This window comes from Patella vulgata, chromosome 6, assembly GCF_932274485.2.
Source record: "Patella vulgata chromosome 6, xgPatVulg1.2, whole genome shotgun sequence".
Lineage (NCBI taxonomy): Eukaryota > Metazoa > Mollusca > Gastropoda > Patellidae > Patella > Patella vulgata.
Window position 1 is genome coordinate 62232702 of NC_065884.2, and position 19016 is coordinate 62251717.

Consider the following 19016-nt stretch of genomic DNA (forward strand, 5'->3'; position numbering starts at 1 on the left):
TTTCTTATTTTGGGGCGTTAAAAATATAAGAAAGAAAAACAAAAAGATTTATGGGATACGGTTACACCACCTTAAAAGAGTAGCAGAGGCTGGACATACCTCTCAATTCCACCTAAGTACTGCTGTTGTGCGGAGATACTTAAATATTGTTTTCGTCAATTTTAAGGTTCCAAAGAATATCGGGACCCCGGTGGCTAAGTGGGTAAGACGCTGGCGTGTTCGATCCCTGCATTGGCCGAGAAAGTTCATTGGGATTTTCCGACGTGGTTTCCCCTTGTCAGTGGTGCAGGAAGGAGGGCGTGACAAGGACAGCTGTCTAGTCGTTCGGATGGTACGAAAAACCGAGGCTCCGTGCATACATTGGCCTGCACGTAAAAGATCCCTTGGTAGTTGGAATTCGATATAAGAGTAGACCATAGTGCCGAAGCAAAATTTCCCTCAGTAACCTGTATGGGCGTATTCCCGTTTTCATTAGCCCAGTCCGAGCAGAACAGCAGGACGTTAAACCCCATTTCATTTCATTTCCAAAGAATATGTCCATACGCACTGTACAATTCATTAATATTATTTATATTATTGTATTGTTGTAGGAGTATTTACACCAGAAACCAATAAGTCAGTACTCATGGCATTGATCTGTTTCACCAATAAACAAAAAAAATCTCCTTCGGTAAATAAGTTGTTGAGTTTAAATACCGGTAAACCTATCGACGTACTACGAGTCTATTTGCTTGTCAGGCTCGTGACTCACAATAATCAATTTTTCACCGATTGTATCGAAATCTACCCCGCTGTTGCAGATTTATGTATCTGAACATCTCTCCTATACTCTTCGAAAGCAATGCAAACAGCTTGTTTTTGTTTTTGGGTGTTCGAAAGTATCTTTTAAGTATTTGTAACTCTTATAATAATCTTCTGAAACAAATGTAGTCTGTTTTCATGTGTGGTTGGTGACAATTTTCCATGCTCCACGCTATATTTGTGTCTGGATATCAGCCTATCATTCCTGGATAATTGTGGGTAAATGTCTCCGTTACATGTAAGTATTTGTAACGCTGTGATACTCTTTCGAAAAAGTACAGTCTATTTTCAAGGCAATGTGTGGTTGGCGACAAATTCCTAACTCCGCGTCATATTTTGGTCTGGATATTCATGTCTATAATCCCTGGTTAATCATGGGGAAAAGTTCCAGTTACGTGTATTTGTAACGCTGTGATACTCGAAAGAAAAAGTACTCTGTTTTCATGTGTGGTGGACGACAAGTTGCTTAACCCCGCGTTATTTTTGAGTCTGGATATTTATGTCTATAATCCCTGGGTAATCATGGGTAAACGTCTATGAAAGAGCTAAATTTGCCTATTGCAGGTCTTTCTTAGGTCTGAAATGTTATATTAATTGGACATGACACGACCATAATCAACTCTCTATTCCATCTGATTGTTCCGATTTTCATTAGATTTGAATCCGGTCTGCGGTTGATGAATAACCGTAAAACTGGATAACCGAGACTTTATTATCGTAACAATGACAACCGAGGTTACAGTGTTATTAAAATGAGTATTTTCAGCATATCCCGTTACATTATCTTTTTTTAGACTATTATAACGAGAACTGCCAGCTCATTATCTAATCTTCCATAATGTATCTTTAAGAATTTAGAACTCTTTCGAAAAAGTACAGTGTGTTTCCATGAGCGGTTAGCAAAAGTTTCCTAAATCCGTGTTATAATTGTGTCACGGTATGTATGTCTATAGCCCCGTTGAAATTAGGAAATGTTCGTGATAGCCGTGTTTATCATGAAACAGTCACACAGCCAAACAATGGAGAACAAATCCGTATTTGAGGAAAGTAAATTTTGGCGACCATTTTGGAATGATCTGATATTTCGATAAATTTTGGCGATTTATCTATAATGTATACCTTTTGAAATCCACTGCCACTCCTTTAAACCCACACTGATCCGCAGTGAATATTTGCTTGGCCGCGACAATCACTGATAAGGATGACATTGATGCGGCTTAATGAGCTAGAAATATTAACTTTATTCCTGCGACATATTAAATTCTAAAACATTTTTTGTATATATTGGAAAAATAAATAAAGGCGTTTGACGTATTTGTAGTTAAAAATTATTTCCGATTTAGTGTAAATGGGTATTAAAATGACTAAAATGCAGCATTCTCTCCGAAGCAGTTATGTCTTATGTAAACAATGTACGCGCCATTCAACCAATGATTTACACCGCGTGCTGTGACAGCACGTGTTAAGGCAGTCCTCTATAACAGAGATATCATACGAGACTCGTAATTCTCTGTGAAACAGATTGCTTTTAACCGCCAAGGTGTCGGAGCATCACCAACATATACCCAGCTTGAAAAGCACACTTATTAACCAAAGATTAATGGAAGTTACTACTATATTGACATTTGGATCATCTCAGTTTCTGTATTTTTCAAACCCCTATTGTTAAATGTATGTGCTTATACAATCAAAGGTGATTTTATTTAAAAATAATTTGATCAAAAAATTATTCAGACCAATTAAGTGGTACTTTTTTTATGGACCGGAATTTATGACATAATTCGAACTCTTAATCTTGTAATGTGTATGCTAATATGTCGTGATTTTTTCTCCATACATTGTACCTCCCAATAATAATTTGACTCCAAAAATCATCAGGCTGGCGAAAGCTACATAATCCAAACTCTCATTAAGGTAAATAATATTTCTATTTATGTTAACATTTATCTTTTAATTCAATCGTTTGAAGTTATGGCACTTCTGAACAGTGCCGGACTGGGCCCACCTGTCCACCTGTCTGTGACAGGTGGGCCTAAGCTCATTAAAAAAAAAGTGGGCCTAAGCCTATAAAGAAAAAGGAAAAAAGAGAAAGAAAAAAAAAGAGAGGACAGGACACAGGACAGGAGAAAGAAAAGATAGGAAAAAAATGACTGACAAACAACACAAAAAAAAGAAGCGTACTAGAATTCTCAAATTTATCTAATGATAGTGCTCTTAGGTCATTCTGTTATCTAATTGTATCAGGAAATCAAAAATTTTCCTTATTCAGCTTTGGTCTGAAATGCTTGGAAAATGGGTTTGCGGTTGTCAATTTTCAAAATTTTCCTGTGGGGAGAACACAGCCAGACCCCCCCCCCCCCCACGGACGCTCGCGCGCCTACGGCGTGGGCCTTGTTCAATGACCTGACAGGTGCGCACTGCTTCTGAAATCGTGACGCGTGGTTACTTCGCGAACAATATCAATTTTACTGATGACGAGAACGGTCCCCGTACGGATAATTGACAAATCTGGTTCAAATTCGAACAAGCCCGCGATCTTATTGATCTCGTGTCAACAACAAATTTCATCAATATCCAATGAATAATGACAGACACAATCTGTTTATGACGCATGCTCAGATAGTAAGTGCAGAAAGACCGCACTACACGAAAAAGAAAATCTACACGATAAAGCTGCGGACAAGACAGAACACATAGACGTTGTGAACTTGTGTCACTGTTTGGGTCTATGTTGGTGATATGATCGTGCCTGGATGAACAAGTCCACACTATGTTGACAGACTTTGTATGAGTTTATTGTTGAGATATAAAAGTGACAATTTATTTTCAACTAAACCTAGTAACGTGTAGCGGTATTTAATAGCATCTTATAATAAAGCGGAATTACAATAGAGATATAGGAAGTTACAAGACCATAAGTAACGACATCATATTATATTATAAAAGGCGCTGGATATATTAATAGTTTAATGTGTTTTTGGCTATCCATGTAAGACAGTTTTAACTGAAGGAAAATAACATAAAGCTTATTATGGTATGTATAATTTTTCTACATATATTTAAAACTGGAACAGGTGCGTATTGAAGCTGATTTAGCTGGAGGTACAAGATCCCATATAGTATAAGGGTACGGGGACCGTGCTATATGCAAACAATCCGATAAGACAAACAGTTCAGGGCATGTTATGATACACGCTTCATTCGAAATGAAAAAAATACGGTCTACTGTTATTTTGACGTCCAACTGTCAGGGTTCTTTAAAAGGCACGCTCAGTGCACGACCTTGATTTTTGGTCCCATCCGAACAACTAGGCCCTTTTCCTTGCCAGTTGAAACCACGCCAGAAAAATTCCGAGGAACTTTATATAAATCCAAACCGGGATCGATCTTGGAATGGGAAAACTGCAAAACACACACGTCGACAATATCAGCTAGAATAATACTGGATAGGTTTAACGTACAGTAAATATAAATTAGAGTCATTATTTTGGGACTTCCTCTAATTTCTATCCTGTTCGTGGCAGTGCTCAATTTTCAAAGAAAACTATAAAAATCAAAACAGAAGCTTTAATTTTCTTTTAGCTTCATTTTTTTTATATCCGCTGAGATAGAACAATGCATATATAGAGATTTTTGTATACACGTGCGGAGGGGCAGGGCGAGACAAGGTATCTTGGAGTGCTGGCATGGGGTGGGTACAGCGGAGTAGCGATATTCTGTCGTCTGAAACGCACTGCATTCCCTTTAATCCTGCAATAGAGCCCATATCTTCCCGTTCCATTGACTAATTAAATATAATACACTCCAGTTCTATATAAATAGCTTACACCACTTTACATTGTATTTACCTATGTTGTATACCATATTACACGCACGTCTTCCTGTTTCATTGACTTATTCATCTATTTATATATATATGGAAATTTCTTACAATTAGTTACATTATTATACCGCGTTACAAAGTTTAAAGGAGCCAAACTCCCAATTCAATATTTTTCATAATATTTGAAATTACCAACACGACTTAGAATTCAGTATTAGTCGTGTACTCAATCGTTTAATAATGATAAATTATCCTTTAAGAAGTGACTAATACAAAAACGTCTAGAATTGGCTAATAAGGGGTAAACGGCTGTCGTTCAATTTGGACAATTCACGTATTGCACCGAACGTAATTGATTAAACATACTTTATGTAAGAGCATAATCTGCCATTGCAGATCTTTCTTTAGGCCTAAAATGTTATCTAAATTATTAATTGAACATTAATTAACTTATCCAGACCATAATCAACTCTCGATGCAATCGTTAGCCTGCGATATTTGGCGGATTGGAATACATTTTTTGAAAAATAATTAAATCGATAAATGGATAATCAAGACTATGTTTTTATCGTATCGACTTTAGTAATGATGATCGAGGCTAGCCTAAAATTCAAAAGCTACTATCTCGGTTCAGAGTGGAGCAATTTGACTGCAATTTTCAGCACATTCTATTTACGTTGTCTTTTTGTTTTAACTATTGCAGCGAGAACGGTCAACTTTTTGTCTAATCTCCTATAATGCCTGTTTAATATAATTTACAATAATTTTTTTTAAAAAAGTTGAATATAAATCATTTTATATAAATTCATATTACATTAATATTTTCTTTTAGACCCACTTTCCAGATAATAGGGTGGGTTGGATGGCCGAATGGTTAGCACGTGTGCGCTGTATCATTGAGTCAACTGGCGATTCCCCGGTTGTACGTGACAAGTAGTAGGGTCGCCTGTCCAACCTCGTGGGTTTTCTCCGGGTCCTCCGGTTTCCTCGCACTGCTAAAGACCCTTACGCTCAAGCGAATTATTGAAATAAAATTGATCCATGTGTTAGTCCCGAAATGTCGTGGTTGGTGTCGAGTGGAGTTACCCCCCCCCCCCTCTCTCTCTCTCTCTCTCTCTCTCTCTCTCTCCAAATAGGGGGGTTGGGATGGCCTAGTGGTCTAGAGTGCCGCGCTTAGACCTCTGGCTGGCCGGTCACCTCTGGCTTGCGGCTGTGGTTTCGAGCCCTGGTGTGAGCGTATGTGGCATGGAGATAGGGGCGCCTTCTCAACCTCGTGGGTTTCCTCCGGGCACTCCGGTTTCCTCCCACTGCTAAAGACCTCTACGCGCAAGCGAATTATTGAAATAAAATTAAACCATATGTTAGTCCCGAAATGACCTAGTTGTGTCGAGTGGATGTTAAACCCCATTTCTCTCTCTCTCTCTCTCTCTCTCTCTCCAAATAATACATGCCATACACCCTTTAACCGTGTTCTTTAATTACACCATATACACTATGGTTAACATTTTTATAACGGATCCTAAAGATTAACTGTGTTATATTATATATCCCACGTATATTTACATATCTGTCATGATATACACACTATAATTAACAGGACGACCACGAACAGGGGTTTATTATGTGAGGTTTAATGGTCGAGGACTAGACATTAAGTAATATATTGAAACAACACGAGTGACGTAGTGAGTAAGACGCTGACTCTCTAGCCTGATAAGGACAGCTGTCTAGTCGTTCGAATGGGACGAAAAACCGAGGCCCCGTGTACACAGTGGCATGTACGTAAATGGTCCATTGGCAGTGGGAGTTCGCTATAAGAGTAGGCCGTAGCGCCGCTATGCGGGCAAAATTTTCCTCATAGCACACTGTATGGCGAATGTCTTCATTATCCCAGTCGGAGCAGAAAAGTAGGACGTTAAACCCTATTCCATTTCATATAATTTGATAAAATCTGACATGATAAATAAAATGTGGCACATCAACCCATCGCGAAATGATTAGCTGTCATATTAATTGACTCTGATATCAGCTACTGCATGTTTCGCTAACCTGAAGGTTTCGTGTTCGATCCCGGTGGTTCCGTCTGGTGCAGGATGGAGGGTGAGGCAGGAGACAACATATAGTCGCTCGGATGGTCCCTTGTAAACATTGGCGTGCACGTAACTTGGAAGATGGAATTCGAAATAAAAGTAGGTGTGACACTACGGTATTTTTAAATAGATGAAGGAACTTCCAAAAACAGCCCGTGACACTAGGATGACACTTATCTAGTCAGGACTTTCACGCTGCAAATAAAACCTCAAGGATCATTGACTCTGGAACACTGTGTAGTTCAAACTATTTTTATATATCAAATACAGGAAACTACAACATCTATGATAGTACATTAGGAGTTATTATAATATCTACAATCTGAGTTTAAGAAGCCTAACACTCGGATCTAATGGCTGAAACACTATAGTCTCTATCCCAGCCTCAGCTATTAGGGCGGACAATTACCATTTTTGGGTAAGTGTTTCGTATGGGAACCGTTTAACATCAACATTATTCTATTTAATTGGACTAATCTGTGCAAGAAATGACTGGACGTTAGTACCCTACTTTCAGCAATTGATGGTGGCAGAAAATGTCCGTGAGTTAGTCTAAGAAACTTGATTCTTACAAAATACCTACTCAGCCTATTTCTCGTTGTCACCCATTTGTTTAACTACTTCAATATATTAAACAGAGCACCTTTCCTAGAACCAAAATAAGCCCTAGCGTATTACATGGGCAGCAGTGAAGCGACTGGGAAAAATTTCTCTCATGCCCGTTAGTCCAGTCGGTGCAGAACAGAGAGAGAGAAATGAGGTTTAACGTCCACTCGACACAAATTAGGTCATTTCGGGACTAACACATGGTTCATTTTTTTTATTTCTATAATTCGCTTGCGCGTAGGGGTCTTTAGCAGTGGGAGGAAACCGGAGGACCCGGAGAAAACCCACGAGGTTGGACAGGCGATCCTACTCCTTGTCACATACAACCGGGGAATCGAAACCCCACCAGTTGACTCAATGACAGAGCGTATGTGTGGAAACCTTGTTGAAAATCGTCGGTCTCCACCTTTAACGAGTACACATCAAATATATTCCGAACTAAGACGTAATAAAATCCGTATCCACCATTATTTACAATAATAGGATTGTATAATCAGATCATCCGTGCGGAACACGACAAGGCTAGTTTTTAGATACGTCCACCATAATCTAGCCCATTTCTTTATCCCTTTTTTATAGTTTTCTAAAAAAAATTACATAAAAGTGAATACCGCGCCCTATAATAGCCTAAATGTCAGCCATCTTAAAAGTGGAAACATTTGTTTAGTGATGAAGGATGGGTGTAACTTCGTTTTTCTTCGCTCGATTTCTTTGCATACAAATTTTGATAATAAATTGTTTAGAATAATACGGGGTAAATATAGAATCCGTGTCCTTTTCAAGCGGAATCTGCAAATAGACATATTAAGATAATTACATAACCATTACTGAATTATTGAATTATTATCGGGGTTTCGTCTCTACAATGATTATCTTGTCGTCTTCAAGCCTTTAAGGACATTGGTACATTCAGAAAGAACTTTAATAATCCAAATAGTTGGGCTGAATTAAGAAAATAAGCATTGAGTCCAAAACATTTGAAGAATAGATTCTATTTGGTGCATTCTAAGTTATATTCTGGGCGAGAAACACAAGTTAAAGAGGCAGGTTTTTCTTTATGCCTTAAATAATATATAAATTATTATTTAGACTTTTATTAACTTACCAAGACCATAATCAACTCTCGATGATATCGGATGCTCGAGATCTTCAATAGATCTAAATACGATTGACAGTAAATGATTTAATTCAAAAATGTAACTTCACAACGACAGCAATGACAACCGGGACTACAATGTTCTTCTAACAGCGATAACTCGGCTCAGAATGAAGTAATTTGAATGAAATTTTCAACACATTCCCTTTTCATTATCTATTTTGTAACTATTACAGCGAGAACTGTCAACTCTTTATCTATATTTTGCATAAGGCATCTTTAAATAAATTAGAAATATTGAAAAATCATGGTACGAATCCCTGCCAATCTTTTTTGAAAGATAATCACTAATATAATAAAAGGTTCCACGAGAAACATTTTGCCAAAAGTCGATCAAGTTACGAACCCCAGTCAATCGTATCAATTCAGAAGCTTTCGTCGCGATTTAAGGGTGACCGTCATATTTTCAAATCTAAATAAGAATCTCTCGGTCATCTAATAGAACTTTTGATCCTGTACCCAATGGGAAATGTGCCCTTCACCCCTCTCAAATATGGTGGAGGGGGGGGGGGGTATTTCCCACTTTTCGCCCACTTGGATCTGGTACTGATTAATATCTATCTATATCCGGCACCTGGTATGATATAACAGACATGAAATGAAATGAAATGGGGTTTAACGTCCTACTGTTCTGTCCCGAACTGGGCTAATGAAGACGGGCCATACAGTGTGCTTTGAGGGAAATTTTGCCCGGGCAGCGGCACTATGGCCTAATTTTAATCGAATTCCAACTGCCAAGGGATCTTTCACGTGTACGCCAATGTATACACAGAACCTCGGTTTTTCGTCTCATCCGAATGACTATAGACAGCTGTCCTGGTCAGGCCCTCCGTCCTGCATCACTGACAAGGGGCAACCACGCCGGAAAATCTGGATGAACTTTCTCGGCCAGTGCTAATTAATATCTATCTATAGATATCCGTTAGGCCCTCCATCGTACATCGCTGACAAGGGGAGACCACCCCGGAAAATCTGGATGAACTTTCTTGGCCAGTGCAGAGATCGAACAACCGGCCTCCAGGCTAGCGAGAGATACGGTACTAATTAATATCTATCTATAGATATCCGTCAGGCCCTCCATCGTACATTACTGACAAGGGGCGACAAACCCGGAAAATCTGGATGAACTTTCTCGGCCAGTGCAGGGATCGAACACCCTACCTCCAGACTAGCGAGAGATCCGGTACTAATTAATATCTATCTATAGATATCCGGCATCTGGTATGATATAAGAGATATAGATATCTGGTATATATGATATAACAGCTATTGATCCTATCATTAGCTGGGTTTATAATACAATATCATCAAACTTGTTAATATTGATAATTAGAATGACGTAACGCTATATTAATCAATATTGTTGATTCAGGTGTGGTTTCTCTATTATTGAAATCGAAACGAGTGAATAGAAATAAATATCTCTCTATTTGTAGACAAATTAATGTAATTTTATTTTTGTGTGCTTACGTGTGTGCAGTGCAGGGTAGGTGGATTTTGCAAGATAGACGCGTTTCCGCCTTTCCTTCTTCGATTTACAGCTCAGACGCGTTCGTTGATATGTATTCTAATATGTAGTAGTCTTACACTGGTTGAACACGCCTTTTCTTCGCATTGCATCTCAGTCCCCCAGGAATTGAAAATTCCAACGTTCTTCCTGAGACTTGAAATCGAAGGCCAGATATATAGACTTCAAATGGGGTTAACGACTGACAGACCTTGTGATCTAAAGTACACACGTTATACCACTCGACCACCCGACCGCCATACTAAACTGGTATGTAAGTAATGATTAATGATTAAATAAATAATTACTAGTTTACTGGTCCATATGTTGTGTATTATACAGGTCTATATCGTCAGAGTTCAACTCAAGTTCACTATTCTATTTACATTCAATAAGCTTTATTATACAGCGCATTAGGCCTAGTATATGGTTTGACCACACATAGTTAGGGTGGTTGGTGTTCTGTTTACCTTGCGGTAAGATTGCATTTATTTTAGCTGTTTAGATGCAATTTACCTGCATAGCTTAGTACATGCATATGCATGTTAATCCATTTCAATCATATTTCATATATGTCTCATAATGTGAGATCAGGTTGTCGTTTCGGTAATTACAAATGGCGCTGCATTCGGTACATTTCGCGATGGAGCTAAGTCTATTTGTTAAGGCCAGCTCAATTGTCGGCAAGGTCGAAAGGCGGGGGACAATAACGAATTTTGTTCCCTGTTGACGGGGTTTGAACCTGAAAAACACTTGAGTATATCTCGCTACAAATTCTATTGTCATCTTGAAAACACGTGGCGGAAGTCCAGAGGGTCATAATTATCGTAAACGCGCTAAGTATAATGAACGCATCTTTCCTTCACAGACAATATTATTATGATTATCGCCTGTCAGTAAACTGTTTCCACAATACGTCATAAATATATACGCTAATGAGTGAGACACAACCATACTGCACAACATATCAAATAATATCACTGATTATGATATATTTAAATCAGTTTCTATGGCAACCGGTAAATAATGCCGTACATTGAATAACAAACCGTAAAATTAGAAAGCGGAGTTCAAATAGACAAAAGGGTGTGATTCATGACTGTAATAATATATCTGCAGAAGCCGAAAGGAAGGGCTTTACCGGAATTCGGTTAATCATTAATTTTAACCTCTGTACTGAAGGTTTACAGGATATGATTCTACGGAATAATATTAGTTTGTTAATGATCGAGCAACGTTTTAACTACGATCTACGATTCTTTTTTTCAAGCATATATGATATAACTTTTGTGTTTAAAAATGATTGGATATTATATACATACAAACCACAATAACAACAGAAAATGTGTCAGTTATGTGAAGAGGCATTGAGTGTTCTAGAATGGGTAAGCATTGGGAGTGTGTGTGTGTGTAGGGGGGGGGGGGTATTAAACCCATCTTTACATAAAACAGTTACTGAATGCCTAACGATTATCAAAATTGTAATAATAATAATAATAACATTGCAATTAGCATACATCTTTGTTTTAATTAATTCCTGCTATAATTCCATTATTACTTTGAAACATTGCCTTACATTACGTCCCTCGTACTTCATTTTAAAAGCAAGCAATCAAAGCCGCATTGAGAATGTAACCGTAAAAAATACTCTAGGTTAGTCTCAAAATGACTTGAGTAACATGTTAACAAGTTAAACCCTATTCCATAATATTAAATGATTAAAGGGGCATTATGGAAGATTAGATAAAGAAACCACAGTTCTCGCTAAAAAAAAACAGTAGTTAAAAATAGATAATGAAAAGGGAATATATTGAAAATTTCAGTCAAATTAGTTCATTCTGAGCCGAGTTATCGGCGATACAGAGAGAGAGAGAGAGAGAGAGAGAGAGTTTAACGTCCACTCGACACAAACTAGGTCATTTCGGGACTAACGTATGGTTTAATTTTATTTCAATAATTCGCTTGCGCGTAAGGGGGTTTAGCAGTGAGGGGAAACCGGAGGACCCGAAGAAAACCTACGAGGTTGGACAGGCGACCCTACTTCTTGTCACGTACAACCGGGGAATCGAAACCACCCCAGTTGACTCAATTACAAACTTTATGATACAACGCGCACACGCTAACCATTCAGCCATCCAACCCAATTATTGTGATTGAAACCTAACAAATTACCTGAAATCAATGAGGAAATTGAACGTTTGACGATATCCATTGAAAAACAAGCTTCCAAGGGCCCTAATACAACCAACTTTCAAGGATCCGAATTTAACAAACTTTGAAGATCCTACTAATACAACAAGCTTACCAGGAATAATAATTTACAGAGTACCAGCTATTCCTTATTCGTGGAAATTTGTGGAGTACCAGCTATTCCTAATTCGAGGAAATTTGATCACCACCATATGTACAGTGTTATAGAGCCTATTAACATCCGTGAAAATATGTGATTGTTTTAGACGAGAATTGATCACGTAAAGTCCACCTTTCTCTATTCAGAAATAATCATTAACTGTTTGATAAAGGTTAGAAAAGAAAAGTTTGTTAAAAGTTTGTGAATAGGTTTGAACTGTCACGAAGTGTGGTACACTGAGACACAAACTTGTAGTTAAATTAAAACTGGATTAGTGAGAGTTAAAAAAAATCACTGTAAAGTTTGTTACATAAATTTGGGGAGTTGTTTGATTCGGTAAGTTGACCGAAGGGGTTGAAACACCAAGTTTAAATAGTTGATGTAAAGATTACGTCTATATATACTCCGCCGAAATCCTGTTCCTCAAAGCACGTAGTAAAACGTAATAAATGTGTACATTGCTTTGTGTGTGACAGGTCATCAATTCATGGTGACTTTGCGCTTTTGTCCAGACGGTTATGTTAAAAGGGTATGTCATAAAGAAATGATGAGTTTGACTGGATAACAGAGAATGTAAATAACGGACGAGGGAATGTTGCGTACATGAATTAAATAACTAATTGACTTTTATCGTATGAACCAGGGGATTACATTGTGTACAGTCGGCTGACTCCGGTTATTAATATTTCGTTTTAGTTTGTAGCTCTAGCCATTTTAACAAATGACGTAAGACTGAACGAAATGATAATTTATATATTAGTAGGCTACATCATGAGTTAATTAACACAATTTACCATTCCATTATCCAGGAGCAGTAAGAAAAGAAACCTAACAAATTACCTGAAATCAATGAGGAACGTTTGACGATATCCATTGATTGTTATGAAAAACAGTAACCATGGTTTTAATCATTCATATTGCGGTTGCCTTGGTAACTATCATCCTAAATACAGTAAATGCGGGTGAGTTATTTATTTTTTGACATGTCAATTAAAACCCGTTCGATTTATGAATCTTGGTTCATGTTGTCGGCAGTGCAGCCTGTGGGGCTAACAAGGAAAGGGTCTAAACAATCGAGGTAAAAGTTTCAATAAGAGAGAGAGAGAAAACCCACGAGGTTAGACAGGCGACCCTACTCCTTGTCACGTACAATCGGGGATTCGGCCATCCAACCCCAAAAGTTTCAGTTGGCAGAAATGCAAGCGGATAAGCGGAATTTGACTCTAAAAATCCCACCACGGTTTGGGTTTCTTTTCGGGGTTTTGTTTTGGTTTTGTGATGGCCAGTAAAGTTCCTCGGGTTTTTCCAGCGTGGTTTCCTGGAAATGAAATGAAATGGGGTTTAACGTCCTACTGTTCTGCTCCGACTGGGCTAATGAAGACGGGCATACGCTATACATTGTGCTATGAGGGAAATTTTGCCCGGACAGCGGCACTACTATCGAATTCCAATTGCCAAGGGATCTTTTATGTGCACACCAATGTGTACCGGGGACCTCGGTTTTACGTACCATACTACCATCCGAACGACTAGACGACTGTCCTTGTCAAGCCCCCCCCCCCCTGCACCACAGACAAGGGGAAATAACGCTGAAAAATCTGGATGAAATTTCTTGGCCAACACCGGGAGCGAACCCGCGACATTGAGTAAGGCCTGGCAAGGAACAGTGTTTAGTCGTCCAGGGGAGACCGAAACCCGAAGTCCCATGTATAACTTGGAGTGAACGACGCACGTAAAAGAACGGTTGATAGGTGGAATTCGAAATAAGAGTAGATTATTGCCGCTGTCAGGGCAAAATTCCTCTTATAGCACACAGCTATGCCCGGTTGGTGCACCACAGTCGGAAGTTTTATCAGATTGCATTTAATTTTATTTCCTTGAATCTAACCCTGGGCTTCCGTTCGTTCACATCCTAGAACGCAGCAAAGGGCAATGGGGGCACCCAGCACTGGTCAATTCCTCCTCCACTGGCAAATAGGACGTGATAACCAAGACCCAAATAATTACTTTTTAAAATGATTTTATTATTTATTACAGATTCGTGTCCCGAAAATTGGCTAGAAAACAACAATAAATGTTACTTGGTTTCTACGTCACAATCGACGTATGACGATGCTTTGCAAAGGTGTAACGAACAAGCGGCAGTGTTTCCGGATGTCAAAACAAACCAATCAGTGATACGTTTACAAGCTACGCTAAACATAATCAATAATTTTCAAATATGGACAGAATTTCGAATTTTCAAAAACCTGTCCGAAGCTTTTATATTGGACAGAGATAATTCTTCCCACGTGACAGACTGTATGGGATGTAACCAATTAAAAGAAGCCTTTCTGGCCTCTGTTGATACGTCATCGTGTATTTCAATCAGAAATTTAACGGATAGTGGATCCGAGTTTTTGCTGTCTCTCTGTAATACAACCCATAACTATATATGTGAAAAGAATGCAGGTATATTATGTTCATTTTTATTATTGGGGTTAGGATATATTTATAACAGCCAAGAAATAACAGAGGTTTTGGTGGTATATTTTTTCCAGGCAGAGTTGTCTTCCCTTGTAGTTCACATTAGCTTGTTAGGGTTAGGATATATTTATAACAGCCAAGAAATCACAGAGGTTTTGGTGGTATAATTCTCCCAAGCAGAGTTGTCTTCCCTTGTAGTTCACATTAGCTTCTACTAAAAACAATTATGGTATGGTATTAGGTGGAGACAACGGAAACTTTGGGGCTAGGTCGGGGGGGGGGGGGAGGATGGACTAGAACTATACCCGCGAATTTGATCAAATCAAAAGCCCATTTATGTGCAAACATGTAGAGGAGTGAGCCAAAACTTCGCAAGTTTGTCTTGGGGGGGGGGGGGGGGAGGGCGTTATTTCTATGAATGTAGGTGAGAAAATTATACTCTGCGCCATCAGGGGTGGGGGATCCGAAGTCCTTGCCCCCCCCCCCCGGACACCCAGCTGTTCTAGATTGATTAGTTTCTGGATGATATGGTCCCTAGATCTAAACCTGAAATTATCTAGTGGTATTAACGACCCTTTTCACTGGTCGTTTTGATCGATGGCGGACTGACGGGTGGAGAAGATTCTTAATCATTTTTCCTGTAGACCAGGGGAGTCAAACCATTTCGATTCAGGAGCCACAGGAACTAAATTTTTACATCAAGTGGACCGGATATAAACAAAAATTCTAAAAACAAAGCCAAAGAAAACGATAATTTATGATTTCCACTTAGATATCTCTGACATTCAGCACAGAAGTCATAGTTTTTCTGCAACCCGAAAACGATAATACATGATTTCTCCCGCTAGTTTCTAAGAATTAATGACACGTCAGTTTGTTGAAATTTGTTCCAGTTCCACGGGCCACATTTAAACCCTTGGTGGGTCGGATCTGGTCCGCATGTTTGACACACCTGCTGTAGACCTTCGTTGGTTTCAATGATTTGGGTTAAAGGAAAATAAAGGTTTCTAAGGGTTTCCAACAAATATATATGGGACGGCCCCTTTAAGAGCTACTATATAAAATTATATAAGTTGTAGGTGGTGTACTTTCATAATAGACAGAATCTAGCACGACATCTTATGTTGTTTCATTTCTCCTTTTCTTTCAGAGCCGTCGATTGGTTTAGAATATAAAGACATAGCTGCCATCGCATGTGCGTCATTTTTATTCGTCAGTTTTGTTGTTGCCATGCTGGTCGCCACAATTAAAACACCTAACCAGACGGACGCGGACAAATTGATACAACAAGATGGCCGATATTAAACAGAAAGAAGCCTAGTGACGCAGACATGTGACGACGCGTACGTGGTATTAACATTTTTTAATAAATAAACATTGGCAAAGGAGGATAAAGGAGTCGTTTTGTGGTCATTACCGATTGTTTAATGAAAATCAAGTAAATTAGATCTTTGCCATTGCCCATACTACACTCTCTGATGAAGACGATGAATGACTGACGGTCACTTGAAAGTGAACTGGTAGTTCGAGAGTAAACCAACTAGGAACTGTTTTTGTTTGTTTTTTTGTTTTATGATTTAAAGCAACAGATTCATTTTCGTATCAGGTATCAAACTAAAACAATATATCTGTTTTAATTCAAATTTCTACATTTAAAATTGAAACTTTCGATGTGTTGCAAGTTTAAACAATTCTATTAGCTTATTCAGTTGAGTTTTATTAACAAGATCTGCTTCATTACTTATCTGACATATAGCATCATCGTCACAAAAATCAACAGAAAAAAGTCGACAAGAACTGGCTATATTCACTACCAGGTTCGGATTTACCTACTATGCCTATTGAAAAATACGGCCTTGACTACAGTCATTTAAAAGTTTCTTTGGTAGATAGATGTGATTTCCAAACCGATCACGTGTAGCATAAATGATTGGTGATAATTATGATAATGGTAATCAGGGTGATTATGCTTAGTAACGGAAGGGAAAGCACCGCCAGTTTAGTTTTTGTCTTAATAACTTAAAGTCCGGATTTTGAATAATTACAAAATCAAACCTGAACAGTATGACCTAATGGTTCTCGGAAAGACTGTTGTTGACTTTTAAATCATTGTTGATTCCCCACTAATATTATGACCAATACACATGTTGTGGCACATGAACTACGAAAATGCCCTTATCAACAAAAACACCACATAAGCCCTGACTGAGTATGAATGTACAGATAAATAATGAGTATGAATGTACAGATATACAATTATAATGTTAACTGAGTATCAATGTACAGATATTTAATTATAATGTTAACTGATTGTGAATGTACAGATATATAATTATAATGTAAACTGGGTATGAATGTACAGATATATAATTATACAGTAATGTTAACTGAGTATCAATGTACAGATATTTAATTATAATGTTAACTGAGTGTGAATGTGCAGATATATAATTATAATGTTAACTGGGTATGAATGTACAGATATATAATTATAATGTTAACTGAGTGTGAATGTACAGATATATAATTATAATGTTAACTGAGTATCAATGTACAGATATATAATTATAAATGTTAAAAAAGTATAAATGTACAGATTTATATAATTTTAAATGTTGACTGGGTATCGATGTACTAACACTTGTGATGAATAATTTAAAGAGTAGTTATCATTCTCACCAAAATAATAATAACAACCTTAGACCCACTCAGCTTGCGAGTTCTCTTTGTCTGTGGTGCAGGATGGGGGACCTAGCTAGGAACAGTGGCTAGCCCTGCGGTTGGCACGAATAGGCGAGGTCCCGTGTTCACGTTGGAGTGCACGTAAAAGATCCCTTGCCAGTTGAAATTCGACGAAGAGTAGGCGGAAATACCACTGTCTGCTAGAAATGTCCCTCGGGGTACAAAATCACACTGTACACAGAGGACTACCTACTTCGAGAATAAATATCTGCCCTGAACGGCAGCCATATCCAATATATAGTATACTTTTTTGTAATGCGGTTCTACTCCGTTTCAAATCTGTCATACACACAAAGACTATCTAAACCTTCTAAAAAAAAATTTTAATGGCAGTGGAATGAATATATCTAAACATTATCGAAGTATATACTTAGTTTTTTCGACTAAAATTTCGATTTATAAATTAAAATGTCGGTCAACAAGCTTAGTGTCTGTTCTCCGGTGAAGTAGACAGCGTGCGTTTAGTATGACGAGCACATTGGTGTATGTCCTTCATCAAACCGATTTGTGCAGAAAAGCAGGATATAAAACACCATTTCATTTCATTTCGTTAACTTTCTTGCAAATCACTGAAGCATTGTAGGGGCACAAATCGAAAGTAGAAAGGTGTTACCTTATATATCCTGGCCAAAGGGAAGAGGTGGTGTCAAATCCAGACAACAAAGGTTAAGTTATCTCGTGACTAATTAATGCCATTCCTGCTCCTCCCTAGTTACCTGTTCTACCCCAGTTGATACTTATATACACGTCTCCTTTTTGATACTCTTTTATTATTTGTTGTATGTAATAAAATAAATTGTTAGTATCCATAACATGTCTCTTTAACATTATATTATATATCTTAATATATTTAAATTGCTGTGTTGATGACTAATTGGGGGCCGCGTTGGTCTGGTGAGTGAGGCGTCCTGGCCGAGAAAGTATCTCGGCAATTTTCGGTGTGGTTTGGTGCAAGGCGGAGGGCGGGGGTCCTGCCACGGTACACGTAACAGAGCCATTCGAAATAAGAGTAGGTTGCACCGCCAGTGTCCAGGCAAAAGTTCTCTCATAGCGCACTTTATGGCGTACGCCCGTCTTCATTAGCCCAGTCGTTGCTGAAAAGTAGGACGTTAAACCCTATTTCTTTTCGTTTTATTTGATTATTTGTAATCGTTAAATTTATATATTGTTTTATTGTTGTGTATATAAATATAATTTTTAAATTTTACTTTTGTTTTGCCGTTGTGTATAAAAATATTTTACATTAAAATAAAGTACATCTAATGTTGGAGTGTTTTATGGATTGGTTTGAGGTGACGTAATTGGTGAAGCCTAATTTGATTATGGCTATGGGCCTTATAATAAGGTCCATGGTATGACATTCTGCCCACCAAGAACTATAAACGCAAAAAAGGATACCCGTTTATTCATCTTAAATAACCTTCATTAAAGAGCGGGAGAGAAATGGGTTTTAACATCCTCTCGACACGAACTAG

General features: G+C 38.1%; 1 long non-coding RNA gene across 2 annotated transcripts; it reads left to right on the top strand.

Moving 5' to 3' along the window:
* The first annotated feature begins 3455 nt into the window (after positions 1 to 3455).
* Positions 3456 to 18799, top strand: LOC126825652 (uncharacterized). 2 transcript variants are annotated; one of them, XR_007682084.2, is made up of 4 exons: positions 3456 to 3835; positions 13143 to 13295; positions 14371 to 14784; positions 15950 to 18799. It is a non-coding gene; the product is annotated as an uncharacterized LOC126825652 (long non-coding RNA). The 2 variants fall into 2 exon arrangements; XR_007682085.2 differs by lacking the exon at positions 3456 to 3835 and adding an exon at positions 11115 to 11368.
* The last annotated feature ends 217 nt before the right edge of the window (positions 18800 to 19016 follow it).